The sequence below is a fragment of the Coregonus lavaretus genome, assembly GCF_964263955.1.
Source record: "Coregonus lavaretus genome assembly, chromosome: 38".
NCBI lineage: Eukaryota > Metazoa > Chordata > Actinopteri > Salmoniformes > Salmonidae > Coregonus > Coregonus lavaretus.
The window spans coordinates 23,796,847-23,817,008 of record NC_140025.1 but is presented as its reverse complement, the minus strand read 5'-3'; positions in this window follow the sequence as shown (position 1 = coordinate 23,817,008).

Here is a 20,162-nt window from a genome sequence, read left to right as displayed (position 1 = left end):
TGTATATTATCTCTGTAGCAAAGTTAACATAACTTTCAGTCTCATTGCTCTACAGTACCATGAAACCTGCACCTTTGTGGTTAGGGGAATTCAAGGCAGCACATTGCACACAGAGGAAATGTGAAACATTTTGCTTTTCCTCTGTATTACTCTTGCATATTTCTTCTGCATTTAAATATTTATTTATATTTGCAATGCTTTATTGGATTTGTGCCTTGGCTTTGACTGTGGCGCCGGTATTAATCTCCTTGCTGAGCAACCTCTGTGGACGCATTTTATAAATATAGAGACAAAAACAGAATCCATTTTGCTGCGATATGGTGGAAAAGGCCTGAAGGAATTACCCACTCTTAACTAACTTTACTTAAGTCTTGAAGCAGGACATGGTCATTCTGGACTAGTTCAAATTAATTGTCAATTGTGGTGAAATAAGTCTTGTTTGTCTGAGTTTTTTCATTAGCATGCATGTTAGTTGTTCTTTTGATTAGCATACACAAACATGTGTCTATGTACTGAATGTGCGATGCAAGAGCAAGGTAACGTTCATAAGTGTAGCTTTACTTCAGCATGAGTAGTAGCTTGTTGACATGTGGTTCCAATGGCCCAGTGAGTTAGAGCAGGGTTTCCCAAACTCGGCATAGCACACAGACAGTGGCTCTCGAAATAGCTTTTGCCATACTTCCATTTCTCTGTGTTGGGGGAAAAAGCCTAAGCGAATTACCAACTAACTCAGATGGTCGGAACTTAACCCTTTACATTCATGAGAATTGGCCTATATGGATAGGGCTACATTGAAATGTTTCTTACAGAAGAAAAATGAAAAGCACATGCATAACCATGGTAGCAATTGAAAGGGAACAGTTTGGAGATAATTGTAAAATTATTAGACGAAAGGTGAGGACACAACAGTTCACCTGACACAAGACTGATTCCAAACATTACACTGTTGATTTTATGTGCATTTTACATTTACTGTATATTTTGCCGCATTTGTTGATAACAAAATCTTAAAATTATCTGGATACATTCAGTAACATGATAATACTATTCCTGGAAAATGTGGGGTAGATGCAACATAAGACCAAAAAATTACAAGGGTTTGAGTGAGAGGACTTACTGGTATCTCCAAGTGGCCACACACCTCTCCAAACTCTGCACAGTTCCTGAGCAATTCCAATGCACTTTTATGACTCAAAGAAGAGGTTTTAACTATAAGGTACTTTCTCTCCTAGCTGTGCCGTTGAGGAACTAGAGCAAGCACACTTGAAGTTGTTTCGTTTGGAACACAACCCTGCGTCCCCACCATCACACAATTACTGTTGTTGTTTATGCGATGCAAAAACAGTCTGTTATAAATTGCAATTTGGGTCAGGGGGGCATGATTTGAAAGCTTGGTCTATTGCCAACATGACTAGCTAAGTTATAAAATACAATATACAGTGTTAGGCTATCACAAGGCAATTCAGAGAAACAGATAGTAATTATGGTGCGCATAGAAAGGAGTCGTTAGTGTATTCAGGTCAGTGGTGGCTGCTGAGGGGAGGACGGCTCATAATAATGGCTGGAATGGCGCGAATGGAATGGTATCAAACACATGGAAACCATGTGTTTGATGTATTTGATACCATTCCACCTATTCCGCTCCAGCCGTTACCATGAGCCCGTCCTCCCCAAATAAGGTGATTCAGGTGTGTGTGCTGCAGCGAATTTTCAGCAAAATAAAAACAGGCTCATTCTGTTCAGAACAACCCAGGGTATGACAACATGTAGTCTTGTATATGTACATCAAACATAGTGATCATAAACATTGACATTGTATATGACATGAGTTTTATGATTTGGAGATGTGAAGTGCACATTTGGCCTGCTTGTATGACATCAAAGCGGGATTTATTATAATCCTCAATGTCTCATCTTTCAAAATACATAGAGTCATCTTAATTTACAACATTTCCCTCACTCAGACATTTTTTTGGCAAAAGTTGCCACATTACCGGGAGGGATGGGGACAACTTATTGTCGTGCTCGGTGCTCAAGTTCAGAACAGCTGTCAGTCAAAACCCATACAGCGCATGTTACTGTTACTACGTTCCAATTTAGCTGCTTATTAGTGCCCAAATCTGCCATTTTCAACCCGTATACGGGTACGATGTGTAAAGGGCTACCTCTTGAACCAGAACATGAACATGCTAGAATGGTAGTAATAAATCTGCCATTGTGGTAAAATGAGGACTAATCGTTAAGCTTTTATTATTAGCATACATGCTAGTTGTTCCTTTGATGAACAAACACACATCTTGACTATTACCCTTTTCACTCTGTTATACAGTATATATTTACATTTTAGTCATTTAGCAGACGCTCTTATCCAGAGCGACTTACAGTTATTGAGTGCATAAATTTTTCATACTGGCCCCCCGTGGGAATCGAACCCACAACCCTGGCGTTGCAAGCACCATGCTCTACCAACTGAGCTACAGGAGGCCTAAATAAAGACATGTCAGATAGGCATGTTTGTTCTACATTATTGTATTTCTATCTGAATGGTACACAGTTAAATGAACTGTGTTTCCTGTTAAGGAGAGCAGAATTGGTAGTGGTGGTTTACATTTGCTATTGGATGGTGGACGAGTGTGTATAATTTGTGACATTGATTGTTTAAGGTTGTCGAAACAAGGGCCAATTGTAATCACAGGTCAATTGAGCCGCTACGTCAACCAATCCTGTCAGATTTGCTGGTCGACGCATTGTCAGTGTGCTCTCATTTGGCTCAAAGGAACTACAATTTTGAGTTCCATTGAGCCAAATGAGAGCACACTGACCTAATGTGTCACCACCGCGGTTCCGTGATGAAACGTTAACTGTGTATCGCATTACTCACCGCGTAATGCCTTACCTAATGCATTCTCAGCACTGGTCAATCACTCAACCCCATCATAAATCTATACTACAGATCAATGCGTTCGTTTTCCTCCCGTGCACGTGTTGACGTGAGCTCGCCTGAGTCCAATGACTAGTAACAGGTTCAATAGCTAACATACGTTCAGTTTGTATGGCTAAACAGACAGAGTAGTTATCACCTTCTGACTACTGTAAATAGAGTTACTGTGACTATGTTGACAGTGTGCAAGCCGCGTCACGTAATCTACAGTAAGCCATTTGCTGTAGTTGATGGTACAGTAGCTGCAGTGCTGTACGTATGCATTCTAGGGAAACCTGCTGTGTGTGTGAGTGCTGTTCTGTGCTGCTGACAGAAAACATTTGATTGACAAGCGCTCAAATTAGTCATTTCTGAGAAGCTCTGGGCTCACTGGGGTGTTCCAACTGTTGTGTAAACAAGATATACCCTGTTCACACTACTGAGCCACGCTGGCCTGGTTACGCATCCACCATAGTTGCTGTAAAGGGCCATGTGAAAGGAAAATATCTGAGCACTACTAAAAGGAGAGAATTTGGATGTCATTGGCAAAATGACGAATTTTCTTGGACTCAGACATTGTCGCTATGTGTGTTGGTGTTTGTACAAGCTAGGCACTGGTGTGGTGGCTGACTGTACAGTATGTGACATGGTACAGTATGAAGTGTCTGTGTGTTTGTGTGACTGTGCTGAGACACAAGAACAGCTTTACAGTCTACACCGAAGATGGCCTGTCATATCAAGTCACATTCACTCTATCACGTATTCAATCTCTCTGCCAATCAGGTTGCGTAATTGTACTTTCCGCTCATGCGAGCTAGCAACTTACCCAGACTCCTTCCCCTGTAAATGTTTAATTACGAGGGTCCACACCCCCAGAGGAGGGTAGCGGGGGGACAGTAGCTTCCATTCATTTGAATGAATTAAAGGATGGCCCTTCCCCTCTACATCAGTGCAACTACACCCTATGCCAGTGCAGCCGACACTCCCCACAGTCATTTCTTTACCTCTAGCTCCTTGAATATGAATAACTGTGTTCATTTTAATAGCGTCGGCCGTGGCTTATTCCAAATGTTATTAACCTTTTCTAAATTACCTTTGCATTTACAATTGGCGAGTGATTCGCCTCGTTGGTTGGTACTAAAGCTACTGTACCTGAATCCTTCTCCTTTATCCACTCCTTTTTAAAAGTTTTTATTTAAAAATACTAGAGGAAAACCAATTCTGCGTTTGAAGGCTGTCCGCCACTACCATCTCACCTCACCCCGTCGTGTGGCAGTGTGTTTTTTACAATTATTAAAAGTGCAACAAAGCCCCCAAGGAAATCACAGCTGTCACCTCATGAAGCAAAAGCTGCAGCCATTTTCTCCCCCCTCTTCTCCTCTAAATGAAAACGTCAACAAATATATAGATATCACGGCGGCTGACGGTACGCATTAGTTCCCCCCCAACAGCGTTGGATCAAATCTGCATAATGTATACTGCCGAACATCTGACTGACAGCATTTTGCTAAATAGATAAATAAATAATTCATTATTGATTCGCATTTATGTACTTTTATGTACTACGGCTGCTGGGGGTAATGCAATGCTGTAAGGCAATGCCGCTAAGCCTGGTTGCTACTCTGACTTTAGGCATAATGAAGGTACTTTGTTAGCATCTGCGGTACATTGTGTCTGTCACTGACTGGGTTGTGTTTAGTTAAAGAGGATGGCAGCTAGGGCCTCCTATCTGGGCTTTACAATGACACTGTTCATGGACAATTCAGCATCCATCTAGGTTGCACTCCAGGAAATAGCTTGGCTACTGTAGAACGGGCAGTATACGGCGCTCACCAAGGAGCAGTTGTTTGTATTATTTCTATGATCACAATGGCAGAGTTATTAGAATTGTAAAATCGCATAACGCTGACTAGAAGTTTGAGCGTTAAATAATACTTTCTGCAATATTTATGTCTGTATATAGCATTGGATGTTACAGTGCATTCGGAAAGTATTCAGACACCTTGACTTTTTCCGTGTTTTGTTACGTTACAGCCTTATTCTAAAATTGATTAAAAAAACAAATAATCATCAATCTACACAAACTATCCCATAATGTTAAAGCGAAAACAGGTTTTTCGAAATTTTAGCTAATTTATCGAAATAAAAAAATATCACATTTACATAAGAATTCAGACCCTTTACTCAGTACTTTGTTGAAGCACCTTTGGCAGCGATTACAGCCTCAAGTCTTCTTGGTTATGACGCTTGGCATACTTATATTTGGGGAGTTTCTCCCATTCTTCTCTGCAGATCCTCTCAAGCTCTGTCAGGTTGGATGGGGAGCGTCGCTGCACAGCTATTTTCAGGTTTCTCCAGAGATGTTCAATCGGGTTCAAGTCCAGGCTCTGGCTGGGCCACTCAATGACATTCAGAGACTTGTTCAAAAGCCACACCTGCATTGGCTTGGCTGTGTGCTTAGAGTCGTTGTCCTGTTGGAAGGTGAACCTTCGCCCCAGTCCTGAACGCTCTGGAGCAGGTTTTCATCAAGGATCTCTCTGTCCTTTGATCCGCTCATCTTTCCCTCAATCCTGAGTGGTCTCCCTGCCACTGAAAAACATCCCCACAGCATGATGCTGCCACCACCATACTTCACCGTAAGGATGGTGCCAGGTTTCCTCCAGACGTGATGCTTGGCATTCAGGCCAAAGAGTTCAATCTTCGTTTCATCAGACCAGAGAATCTTGTTTCTCATGGTCTGAGTGTCCTTTAGGGGCATAGCAAAGTCTCATAGCAAAGGGTCTGAATACTTATGTAAATGTTTGTAAATAATTCTTATGTCAATTCGATTTGATTTGGCAAACTTCAAGTTTCTGTCGTGCCTTTTACTAAGGAATTGCTTCCGTCTGGCCACTCCACCATAAAGGCCTGATTGGTGGAGTGCTGCGGAGATGATTGTCCTTCTGTAAGGTTCTCACATCTCCACATTGGAACTCTGAAGCTCTGTCAGAGTGACCATCGGGTTCTTGGTCACCTCTCTGACCAAGGCCCTTCTCCCCCGATTGCTCAGTTTGGCCGGGCGGCCAGCTCTAGGAAGAGTCTTGGTGGTTCCAAACTTCTTCCATTTATGAATGATGGAGGCCACTGTGTTCTTGGGGACCTTCAATGCTGCATAAATTTTTTTGGTACCCTTCCCATATCTGTGCCTCGACACAATCCTTTCTCGGAGCTCTACGGACAATTCCTTCAACCTCATGGCTTGGTTTTTGCTCTGACATGCACTGTCAACTGTGGGACCTTATATAGACAGTTATGTGCCTTTCCAAATCATATCTAATCAATTGAATTTACCACAAGTGGACTCCAATCAAGTTGTAGAAACATCTCAAGGATGATCAATGGAAACAAGATGCACCTGAGCTCAATTTCGAGTCTCATAGCAAAGGGTCTGAATACTTATGTAAATAAGGTATTTCTCTTTTTTTCTCTCTTTTCTTTCTCTTTTTCATTATTGGGGTATTGTGTGTAGATTGATGAGGATTTTTATTTAATTTGATCCATTTTAGAATAAGGCTGTAACGTAACAAAATGTGGAAGAAGTCAAGGGGTCTGAATACTTTCCGAAGGCACTGTATGTGACAAATCTGTATGGTGAAATTACCACTGTGTATTTTATATTGTGACTCAACAGAAAAATAAATACATGTGAGTTTGATAAGTTAGACACAGTCCCCTTTTGTGTTGAAACTGAATAAGAATGCTTCTCTTTTTCATTTACTAACATCCTATCAACCAACTCACGGGAACTATGCCGTCTGCTACAAAGTCTTTCTCCATAACCCCCTGATCCAAATCTGGGTTCGGTTGGCTGGCTGGCTGGCTGGCTGGCTGGTTAGGTAATGCAGTCCTGTTAAATTTTCTCATAGCTGACTTGCCTTGTGCATGAGGTCGAAAAGATAGAGAAAATCTGATGTTTGGTTTCTGCCTCAGCTCAGTTCAACGGCTCCCCTTGCCAAAACCCACAGAATCCAAGAGGAACTGGATATTGTTGTGGCGTAATCAACTGTCAGTTTCTCTCAACATTACCTCAACGTTAAAGTGTTAAAACTTTTATCATTCCCGGTTCTTCCAGTTGCCAGGGATTACGTAATATCGTTCCCTGTGTTCTGGCGCAAACTCATTTACTTATTTTATTTATGTTTTAACACATCACTTAGACACATAACAGTTGTCTCTACTCCAAATTAAGCGAGGCGGCTGAATGCCCCAATGCACAGAGAGAGTGAGGGAGAAAGGCAAGAGAGAGGGAGAGGGAGAGAGTGGCGGGTTAGGAGATGATCTAAAATTCATGGGATGTGGGAACGCGTTTCCCCTCCTCTTTATGGACAACTGCCAGGTTGACAGTTTGTTTTAGATTTGAGATTTTTTAGGTTTCTTTATTTTTTTATCTCTCTCTCTCTCTGTCTCTCTTTTTCTCTCTCTGTCTAATTTGACTCAGACAACCGGACTATCAGGCGAGATATTGGGAAATAAAATAAAAGTAGGGGACCAAAACATCACTGTACTGCATTCAGGATTCTGCTTTATAGAACAGCTGAAATGTCGTCATGAATGGAAATAGTTTTAGTGTAGGTTAGGGACATGTATGTTGTAGGCGGATGTAGGGGGATAGAACAATGTTGGCTATTCGAAGTGAATGGGCCCCGCCCGAGGATCACTGTGTCCATCACCAATGGCACCCTAGCACTCTATTCCCTATGTAGTACACTACTTTTGACCTCTATAGTGAATAAGGGTGACATATGGGACACAGGCCCCCTGGGTAGAGTCAGTGGAAGGACACAGGGTCAGGCAGGAGGACGGCCATAGAGTGGTGTATCTCTACGGGGGCGATGTTCAGCGACAACCATATCAGTGGGGTCCTCTCACCTGCCCTTCTCATACAGGGCACTGAAGGGAGGTAGAGGGAGTCCTCCTCTCCGTCCATCTGTCCGTCCATCTGTCTCTCTCTTTATTCTGTATCGGTCTCTCATTCTCTTTCTCTATCTCTCCCTCTCTCTCTGTCTGCCTGTCCGTCTGTAGGACCATCTCTCTCCCTCTCTCTTTTCTCTCTCATCCCCTGCCTTTCTCTCACTCCCTCCCCGCCCACTCTCTCTCGCCCTCTCTGTCTCTCTCTCCCTCCTTCTCTCTCCGGCACTCTAGCCATGCAAGAACTGCTAGATGCTTTTTGGCTATATCACATGAACCCAGCAGAGTGACATTTTAGGATCTCTACTGACAGGTCTAAGGCCAGCCATTTATGCATGTACGATGATCCTGCCCACTTTTCGTCTTGGAGTGTGCACTCAGCCGGCATTCAAGAGAAGTCTCTTCTCTTTTTTCCAATGTTATCCAATTGTCAATGCATGTTTTGTCATTATTTCCAATACATGTTCCCCACTTGAAAACACATAAAAAAATATATGTGGTTTTAGTGAAACCTTTCAGTTTGACTCTTATACCCTCCCTAGTGGTGCTGAAAGCAGACTTTTCTCATTTTCAAGTCCTTGTCCTTTTATGCTGAAAAAGCAACACTTTTCGCAATGATGTTTGCCTTTTTGGAAATGGGTGAAAGTTGGCTAACAGTTGTGTATGCCTGCAGTACAATTGGGCCATGTACAGAGATATTGGGCCATGTACAGAGATAGTGGGCCATGTACAGAGACATTGCCCACTTTTAATTTTGGAGTGTTTTGAAGTGCAGCCATGCCATTTTTCTCAACCGGAAGATTCAACAATTTGTTGTGCAATGATGTTTGTGATGCATTCATTCACACACTATATTCATCCATTTGGAACACACACAAAAAATTGCACATTGTTTTTTCATGTTTTCTGTGTTTAACCCAACCCTCCATGGGAATATAAATGACACTCTTTGCCGGCATGTCAAGTTGAGTCCTGTGGTTAAGAACATGTCATTCATAATCAAAGTTATTTAAGACATTTACAACCAGTTATTTTTGATCACATACAGCATAAGCAGACAGAACTTGTCAATCATGAATCATAAACAGGAAAAACAATAGAATGACTACCATCCGAGTGACAAGTGGGCTACTTTGTACATGGGGACCTTTACACTTTATTTCTGTCATTATCATTAGGGCTGGAAATTGCCAGGGACCTCGCTATACAACATTATCACGATACTTTGGTGCCGATACGATATGTATTGCGATTCTCACGATTCTATATGTATTGCGATTCGATATTGTGATTTTATTGCGATTCAATGTTCCAAACATACTGCTCACCATATGTCTGCTGCAGACAAATTGCCTCCCTATTTAAAAAGAAGATGGAGAACAAGGTATGAAGGAAAAATGCTGTTTTAGTGCAAAAATAATATTGCAATATTGTCAAAGCGATGTGATACGATATATCATAAAAAATGATATCCCGATATGTAACTGTATAAATGTTTTCCCCCATCACTAATTATTATAATAATCGAACAGACCATGGATTTGTTAATAACAGATTGTGATTAAAGTGCACCCAGGCCTCATGTGTCATCATCGGAAAATACTCAAAGCATTCATAGTTTGATTGCAATTATTGGCTTCTCTAATTTTCTCATGTTCCAATAGCCTTTTGTCTTTTGTCTAGAAGAAAAATATCACTGGGATGCTTCATGGATTATGTATTCAATAAACATGTAGGCTGTCCCAAATGGCACCCTATTCCCTATATAGTGCACTATTTTTGACCAGGGCCCATAGGATTCTTGTCAAAAGTGGTGCACTATGTAGGGAATAGGGTGCCATTTGGAATGCAAACATAATAACCTCCCGGCTTATATCTGTCTTACACAATATATCAATAGTGCCATTCTCTACTGAATTCTCATCCATATTACAAGTTCTACGTCGGCTTTAATGTCATCCGTCACCCAATGTTTATAAATCTTATAAATGGGAACATGAATCATGGTAATGTGGACAATTTCAATATTTCAATAATTCAAGCCAGTTCTTCTTTATGTCTTCATCAAAACGTGTTTGTCGTCAGTGACGCAGCCTACTGTACCTCATTTGTTCCCACCTAACCCCGCTCTGAAGTGCTGCTGCACATATCACATATGATGATACAGAGGAAATGTAGCCGAGCTGTGTGTAGTAGATGTGCTGTGTTATTATAGTGCAAAAAGTAATACTTTTTTTTCCTGAAGGCACCAGCAAATTAATGTCCTTGGAACGTCTTCAGAGAAATGATGCCTCGGTGTCAGTATTGTGGGAAAAATATTGTTTTTGGAGACAGACAAAAAATTAATGGGACATGGTGCCTTCAGAAAGTAGTCACACCCCTTCACTTTTTCCACATTATGTTGTGTTACAGCCTGAATTTAAAATTGATTAAATTGAGATTTTTTGTCACTGGCCTATGTACAATACCCCATTATTTCAAAGTGGAAGGTCTTGAGTCAATAAGTATTCAACCCCTTTGTTATGCAAGCCTAAATCAGTTCAGGAGTATACAGTGGGGGAAAAAAGTATTTAGTCAGCCACCAATTGTGCAAGTTCTCCCACTTAAAAAGATGAGAGAGGCCTGTAATTTTCATCATAGGTACACGTCAACTATGACAGACAAAATGAGGAAAAAAAATCCTGAAAATCACATTGTAGGATTTTTAATGAATTTATTTGCAAATTATGGTGGAAAATAAGTATTTGGTCAATAACAAAAGTTTCTCAATACTTTGTTATATACCCTTTGTTGGCAATGACACAGGTCAAATGTTTTCTGTAAGTCTTCACAAGGTTTTCACACACTGTTGCTGGTATTTTGGCCCATTCCTCCATGCAGATCTCCTCTAGAGCAGTGATGTTTTGGGGCTGTCGCTGGGCAACACGGACTTTCAACTCCCTCCAAAGATTTTCTATGGGGTTGAGATCTGGAGACTGGCTAGGCCACTCCAGGACCTTGAAATGCTTCTTACGAAGACACTCCTTCGTTGCCCGGGCGGTGTGTTTGGGATCATTGTCATGCTGAAAGACCCAGCCACGTTTCATCTTCAATGCCCTTGCTGATGGAAGGAGGTTTTCACTCAAAATCTCACGATACATGGCCCCATTCATTCTTTCCTTTACACGGATCAGTCGTCCTGGTCCCTTTGCAGAAAAACAGCCCCAAAGCATGATGTTTCCACCCCCATGCTTCACAGTAGGTATGGTGTTCTTTGGATGCAACTCAGCATTCTTTGTCCTCCAAACACGACGAGTTGAGTTTTTACCAAAAAGTTCTATTTTGGTTTCATCTGACCATATGACATTCTCCCAATCCTCTTCTGGATCATCCAAATGCACTCTAGCAAACTTCAGACGGGCCTGGACATGTACTGGCTTAAGCAGGGGGACACGTCTTGCACTGCAGGATTTGAGTCCCTGGCGGCGTAGTGTGTTACTGATGGTAGGCTTTGTTACTTTGGTCCCAGCTCTCTGCAGGTCATTCACTAGGTCCCCCCGTGTGGTTCTGGGATTTTTGCTCACCGTTCTTGTGATCATTTTGACCCCACGGGGTGAGATCTTGCGTGGAGCCCCAGGTCGAGGGAGATTATCAGTGGTCTTGTATGTCTTCCATTTCCTAATAATTGCTCCCACAGTTGATTTCTTCAAACCAAGCTGCTTACCTGTTGCAGATTCAGTCTTCCCAGCCTGGTGCAGGTCTACAATTTTGTTTCTGGTGTCCTTTGACAGCTCTTTGGTCTTGGCCATAGTGGAGTTTGGAGTGTGACTGTTTGAGGTTGTGGACAGGTGTCTTTTATACTGATAACAAGTTCAAACAGGTGCCATTAATACAGGTAACGAGTGGAGGACAGAGGAGCCTCTTAAAGAAGAAGTTACAGGTCTGTGAGAGCCAGAAATCTTGCTTGTTTGTTATTGACCAAATACTTATTTTCCACCATAATTTGCAAATAAATTCATAAAAAATCCTAAAATGTGATTTTCTGGAGAAAAAAAATTCTCAATTTGTCTGTCATTGTTGACGTGTACCTATGATGAAAACTACAGGCCTCTCTCATCTTTTTAAGTGGGAGAACTTGCACAATTGGTGGCTGACTAACTACTTTTTTTCCCCACTGTACATTTGCTTAACAAGTCACCTAATAAGTTGCACGGACTCACTCTGTGTGCAATAATAGTGTTTAACATTATTTTTTTATAACTACCTTATCTCTGTACGCCACACATACAATTATCTGTAAGGTCCCTCAATCGAGCAGTGAATTTCAAACAACGATTAAACCATAAAGTCCATGGAGGTTTTCCAGTGCCTTGCAAAGAAGGGCACCTATTGGTAGATGGGTAAACATAAAAAATACACTAAATATCCCTTTGAGCATGGTAAAGTTATTAATTACACTTTGGATGGTGTATTAATACACCCAGACACTACAAAGTATGTATTCTTGTAATTGTTAAAGACTGGGGAGTTGTTCAGGATAAAAAAGGAACAAGAAGGAGCTAAGCACAGGCAAATTCCTAGAGGAAAACCTGGTTCAGTCTGCTTTCCACCAGACACTGGGAGAGGAATTCACTTTTTAGCAGGACAATAACCTAAAACACAAGGCCAAATCTACACTGGAGTTGCTTACCAAGAAGACAGTGAATGTTCCTGAGTGGCCGAGTTACAGTTTTTACTTAAATCTACTTGAAAATCTATGGCAAGACCTGAAAATGGTTGTCTAACAATGATCAACAACCAATTTGACAGAGCTTGAAGAATTTTGAAAATAGTTATCGGCAAATGTTGCACAATCCAGGTGTTGAAAGCTCTTAAAGACTTATCCAGAAAGACTCACAGCTGTAATTGCTGCCAAAGGTGATTCTAACATGTATTGTCTCAGGGGTTTGAATACTTATGTAATCTAGATATATTAGTGTTTTATTTTCATTAATATTTTTTACAAATGTTAGAATTGTTAGAATTGAAAGTCAGAATTGACAGATTATTTTGTGTAGATTGTTGACAAAAAAGGACAAATCCATTTTAATCCCACATTGTAATATAACCAAATATGGAAAAAGTCAAGGGGTGTGAATACTTTCTGAAGACACTGTAGCTCCATGGCAACAGAGCAACATGGAAGTACAAAAGTCAGGAAATAACACTGACGGCTGTGATATACAAAACAAGGCCCCGGGTTTGTTACTCTCACACTTTTCGACTATTCATCCAACCACTTTGTTTTATGCTGACAAAGTCAAAGCCAGCTAGCTAATGATTTGACCCCTGTGTTGTTAGCACATGTTAGCACATAGAGCAACTTTTAAAAAGCCGCTAAACTGGACTAAACAGAGGACGCTTATCAGGCTCCCATAATGGAATAATACTTTAGGTTCACGAGTAGCAGTTTTGTAGGCCAATAAGCCCACACAATACCTTGCGGCTGTCCTTGAAGTCAGTTGCAGCGCTATGCAAATGGTCTCCCATTTTTCATCCACATGGCTTTTGTATTGCTGGAGTTTCCCGGGGCCTCAGAGTACCGAGTCAGTCCTCCTCTCAGCTCGACTGTTTGCATTTAGAATTTTTTATTTTAATTCAGTGCTGTAAGGTATATTAACAATTATGCAAATATATTTTTGAGCATCCGATAGTAGGAGTGGAACGGTTGTAAAGCGTAGGAGAGGAGGTGAATTGTGTTAAGGAATTGGAATATGCAGAGCATACAATGAAATGTATAGTAGCCAAAGATGTGATGCAAGATGAATGGTCCTAATTTGTTATCCAAATATTCAGTCTCATGCGAAACATACAGACCCTGCTCACAATACAGTTGTACCATACTGTACTATAATGTCAGTACTTAAAGTAGGACTAATTTCTGCTTTAGTCACCTACAGTATATAGACAACCAATACACAACTGCATATATCCTTTACATAATTCAACATGATTCTGTTATCAGACCTAGCGTAGTGTGCTTGAAATTCAAGACAGAGCACATAATGATGGTGGCAAGTGGATGTGTTCAACTGCTGTGTCCTTTAAGGTGTCCTACTCCATCAAGCGAGGAGTGAGCAGGAGAAGGGGAGGAGAAAACACTACTTCAGTGCACTTAATAATATATAGGGCTAATTCTTAAACCTTTCACCATGCTACAGCTAGGTTTGCGCCCCAAATGGCACCCAATGACCTACATAGTGCACTACTTTTGGGCCCTGGTCAAAAGTAGTGCACTATGTAGGGAATAGGGGACCATTGGGACTCAGCCCTAGACCCCCTCGCCTAATAGAGATAATCAATTGGTACTGGCAGGCTCCTCTTGAGATCAATAGCTTGTTTAGATACAAAGTGGCATCTCCTGGATATGTTGCCTGCTGCAGATTTGTTTTGACACTTAGTGAATCTAACAGCTTGTCAAAATTTTGAAGGGAAAAATGTAGGGCTGTTTGAAGTGAGTGGGAAGAAACTGTGAGTGTGATAAGGCACGTGTAAACATTTTATGTGATCTTATTATCCATCTTTGTTTCATCTGGGTTTTTTTATGTATTGTTGTGTGTGTGTCTTTGTCTATGTGTCTCTGTGTAAAAAGTATTGTATTGTGCTGTGCCACTTGGAAGCTCTTGTAGCAGGGCTGGCGCCAGAACGAATCAGTTGGACGGGCATTTGATATCCATAGGCGGACCCATTCTTTACATGGGACCTATGTGCATGCACACATTTTTGAAATGGGTGTTATAGTAAAGACCATAGGCGGCTCATTAGTTTCAAGCAGGGGCGCAACTTTCACTGAAATTGCATTTTTGTCCCCCCCAGTTTTATCATTGGAATGTGATGCAAAACGAGGTAACGGTGTGCCTTTGGACCATGTGGACGCCTCCGAGCAGTCGGGTAGGCTGTTTGGAGTGTTTATCCAACTGGATATAAAAAATAACTAATCAATTATGTCCCCCCAAATTCTAAAACCAAAGTTGCGCCCATGGTTTCAAGTTTAGGGAAGCTTACAATTTATCCTATTATTTATACCGATCTGCTTGACAGTTATGATAATTTTTATATGCAAATTTTCGTGGAACAGTTTGATTTCAATAATAATGTTTTCGTTTCTCAAAATCATTTTCACGTGGTTAATCATACAAATCTGAATTAAAATGATAAAAATCTAAAAGTCAAAAGAGAGCATCCGCCTCTGTCATATGGACACATTGATACACCGTGATCCATTGGCAGCTAAAAAAATTAGCGTATGGAACTCAATGCAGCAGTAGGCTTAAAACTTCCATCGTCAACTAAGTAAAGTACATAGGCCTAAAGCAGACAAATAAAAACAGAAGAAAATATCCTGATGAAAATGCAGGTTATTTCAATTACATTCATCTCTCTACTATGCCTGTCTGCCTCCCTTGCTATCTGTCTTGACTTGTGCTATCGCTAGTGAAGTGCAACATTGTATCAAATCAATGAACAGGCTCCTGCCAGAAGCTGTTGCTAGCGAACTTGCAACATTATATCAATTAGCCTATTCGGGGCGCTCAGAGTTTCCCACACCAATGAGCTCGGGACAGACAACTTTTTCTTAAGACGTTTCCACTGGATATATGGGATCATCAGATCATGATATTTTGCTCTTTCACACTGAGGCTTGGTGATTATCAAGTGCGGAAAGATTTGTCAAGTACTATTATTATTCGCAATGGATGTTTAAAAAAACTGACATTGTTGACTTGCTGTGTGAGGTGAAGAAAAAATTACTGTCAAGCTTATTAGTGCTGGTGAGTTAAGACAATCAGAAATCAGTCATCCCCAAATGGGCATTTTCCTACATTTCCATGCAGCAAGCCAGGTAGGCCTACTTCTATGCGTGCTCAGGCGCGCACGCTCCCTCAACGTTATCAGGACAGAGAAACCAGACACATGCATATTGCGCACATGGTGCACTCCAAACAAAAGAAAATGAAAAAATAGTCAAATCATGGTTATGAAATAAACCAAAACTTGTTTCTCACAAGTGTAGCAGGTTGTGAACTCCTAGAATGAGAACGATATATTACTGTAATTAAATCAAATCAAATCAAATCAAATTCTATTGGTCACATGCGCCGAATACAACAGGTGCAGACATTACAGTGAAATGCTTACTTACAGCCCTTAACCAACAGTGCATTTATTTTAAACAAAAAAGTAAGAATAAAACAACAACAAAAAAAGTGTTGAGAAAAAAAGAGCAGAAGTAAAATAAAGTGACAGTAGGGAGGCTATATATACAGTAAAATAAAGTGACAGTAGGGAGGCTATATATACAGTAAAATAAAGTGACAGTAGGGAGGCTATATATACAGGGGGGTACCGTTGCATAGTCAATGTGCGGGGGCACCGGCTAGTTGAGGTAGTTGAGGTAATATGTACATGTGGGTAGAGTTAAAGTGACTATCCATAAATACTTAACAGAGTAGCAGCAGCGTAAAAAGGGTGGGGTGGGGGGGCAGTGCAAATAGTCCGGGTAGCCATGATTAGCTGTTCAGGAGTCTTATGGCTTGGGGGTAGAAGCTGTTGAGAAGTCTTTTGGACCTAGACTTGGCACTCCGGTACCGCTTGCCGTGCGGTAGCAGAGAGAACAGTCTATGACTAGGGTGGCTGGAGTCTTTGACAATTTTGAGGGCCTTCCTCTGACACCGCCTGGTATAGAGGTCCTGGATGGCAGGGAGCTTTGCTCCAGTGATGTACTGGGCCGTACGCACTACCCTCTGTAGTGCCTTGCGGTCAGAGGCCAAGCAGTTGCCATACCAGGCGGTGATGCAACCAGTCAGGATGCTCTCGATGGTGCAGCTGTAGAATTTTTTGAGGATCTGAGGACCCATGCCAAATCTTTTTAGTCTCCTGAGGGGGAATAGGCTTTGTCGTGCCCTCTTCACGACTGTCTTGGTGTGTTTGGACCATGATAGTTCGTTGGTGATGTGGACACCAAGGAACTTGAAGCTCTCAACCTGTTCCACTACAGCCCCGTCGATGAGAATGGGGGCGTGCTCAGACCTCTTTTTTTTCCTGTAGTCCACAATCATCTCCTTTGTCTTGGTCACGTTGAGGGAGAGGTTGTTGTCCTGGCACCACACGGCCAGATCTCTGACCTCCTCCCTATAGGCTGTCTCATCGTTGTCGGTGATCAGGCCTACCACTGTTGTGTCGTCGGCAAACTTAATGATGGTGTTGGAGTCGTGCCTGGCCATGCAGTCATGGGTGAACAGAGAGTACAGGAGGGGACTGAGCACGCACCCCTGAGGGGCCCCCGTGTTGAGGATCAGTGTGGCAGATGTGTTGTTACCTACCCTTACCACCTGGGGGCGGCCCGTCAGGAAGTCCAGGATCCAGTTGCAGAGGGAGGTGTTTAGTCCCAGGATCCTTAGCTTAGTGATGAGCTTAGAGGGCACTATGGTGTTGAATGCTGAGCTGTAGTCAATGAATAGCATTCTCACGTAGGTGTTCCTCTTGTCCAGGTGGGAAAGGGCAGTGTGGAGTGCGATAGAGATTGCATCATCTGTGGATCTGTTGGGGCGGTATGCAAATTGGAGTGGGTCTAGGGTTTCTGGGATTATGCTGTTGATGTGAGCCATGACCAGTCTTTCAAAGCACTTCATGGCTACAGACGTCAGTGCTACGGGTCGGTAGTCATTTAGGCAGGTTATCTTAGAGTTCTTGGGCACGGGGACTATGGTGGTCTGCTTGAAACATGTTGGTATTACAGACTCAGTCAGGGACATGTTGAAAATGTCAGTGAAGACACTTGCCAGTTGGTCAGCACATGCTCGGAGTACACGTCCTGGTAATCCGTCTGGCCCTGCGGCCTTGTGAATGTTGACCTGCTTAAAAGTCTTACTCACATCGGCTACGGAGAGCGTGATCACATAGTCGTCCGGAACAGCTGGTGCTCTCATGCATGCTTCAGTGTTGCTTGCCTCGAAGCGAGCATAGAAGTGGTTTAGCTCGTCTGGTAGGCTTGTGTCACTGGGCAGCTCGCGGCTGTGCTTCCCTTTGTAGTCTGTAATAGTTTTCAAGCCCTGCCACATCCGACGAGCGTCAGAGCCAGTGTAGTATGATTCAATCTTAGACCTGTATTGACTCTTTGCCTGTTTGATGGTTCGTCGGAGGTCATAGCGGGATTTCTTATAAGCGTCCGGGTTAGCGTCCCGTTCCTTGAAAGCGGCAGCTCTACCCTTTAGCTCAGTGCGGATGTTTCCTGTAATCCATGGCTTCTGGTTGGGGTATGTACGTACGGTCACTGTGGGGACGACATCATCGGTGCACTTATTGATGAAGCCAGTGACTGATGTGGTGTACTCCTCAATGCTGTCTGAAGAATCCCGGAACATGTTCCAGTCTGTGCTAGCAAAACAGTCCTGTAGCTTAGCATCTGCGTCATCTGACCACTTTTTTATTAGCCGAATCACTGGTGCTTCCTGCTTCAGTTTTTGCTTATAAGCAGGAATCAGGAGGATAGAGTTATGGTCAGATTTGCCAAATGGAGGGCGAGGGAGAGCTTTGTATGCGTCTCTGTGTGTGGAGTAAAGGTGGTCTAGAGTTTTTTCCCCTCTGGTTGCACATTTAACATGCTGGTAGAAATGAGGTAGAACGGATTTAAGTTTCCCTGCATTAAAGTCCCCGGCTACTAGGAGCGCTGCATCTGGATGAGCATTTTCCTGTTGATTAATGGCCTTGTACAACTCATTCAGTGCAATCTTAATGCCAGCATTGGTTTGTGGTGGTAAATAGACAGCTATGAAAAATATAGATGAAAACTCTCTTGGTAAATAGTGTGGTCTACAGCTTATCATAAGATACTCTACCTCAGGCGAGCAAAACCTCGAGACTTCCTTAGTATTAGATTTTGTGCACCAGCTGTTGTTTACAAATATACAGAGACCGCCACCCCTCGTCTTACCCGAGTTAGACGTTCTGTCCTGCCGATGTAGCGTATAGCCTGCTAGCTGAATGTTGTCATTGTTGTCGTTCAGCCACGACTCCGTGAAACATAAGATATTACAGTTTTTAATGTCCCGTTGGTAGGATAACCGTAATCTTAAATCGTCCATTTTATTCTCAAAAGCTTGAACGTTGGCTAATAGGATTGATGGGAGAGGCAGTTTACTCGTTCGCCGTCGGATCCTTACAAGGCACCCGGATCTGCGTCCGCGATATCTCCGTCTCTTCCTCACGCGAATGACGGGGATCTGGGCCTTGTCGGGAGTCTGTAGAATATCCTTCGCGAACGCCTCGTTGAAGAAAAAGTCTTCGTCCAACGCGAGGTGAGTAATCGCTGTCCTGATATCCAGAAGCTCTCTTTGGTTATAAGAGACGATGGCAGAAACATTATGTACAAAATAAATTACAAATAACGCGGAAAAACACACATAATAGTACAATTGGTTAGAGGGCTGTAAAACGGCAGCCATCTTCTTCCGGCGCTGATTAACTTATTAATACATGCATTAACAGAAATTAATGTAACCAAATGACAGGGATTAATGGTACATTTACTAGGCCTACTGGTGACATATGTAATGGGGAATTGATCAAAATAAACAATCAAAGGGCAAACAATTCACACAATGAATGCGTTAGAATTTGCGGGAGATAGCTGAGTGCATTCTGGAGAGCTGAGTGCATGCATTCTGCAGAGAGATGTGCCACATCTTCACCACACACCCCTCCGCTTCTTCTTGTCTCAACATTTTATATTACACTTGACACCGTGAGCACGGTTACATGCACACAATAACAGTTCTGGGTGACTTTAACCTCCCTACGTCTACCTTTGACTCATTTCTCTCTTCCTCCTTCTTTCCACTCACTCTTGGATTGCGTCCAACCTGACAGGTCGCTCCTACCAGGTGGCATGGCGAGAATCTGTCTCCGCACCACGTGCTCTCACCACTGGTGTCCCCCGGGGCTCAGTTCTAGGCCCTCTCCTATTCTCGCTATACACCACGTCACTTGGCTCTGTCATATCCTCACATGGCCTCTCCTATCATTGCTATGCAGACGACACACAATTAATCTTCTCCTTTCCCCCTTCTGATAACCAGGTGGCGAATCGCATCTCTGCATGTCTGGCAGACATATCAGTGTGGATGACGGATCACCACCTCAAGCTGAACCTCGGCAAGACGGAGCTGCCCTTCCTCCCGGGGAAGGACTGCCCGTTCCATGATCTCGCCATCACGGTTGACAACTTCGTTGTGTCCTCCTCCCGGAGTGCAAAGAGCCTTGGCGTGACCCTGGACAA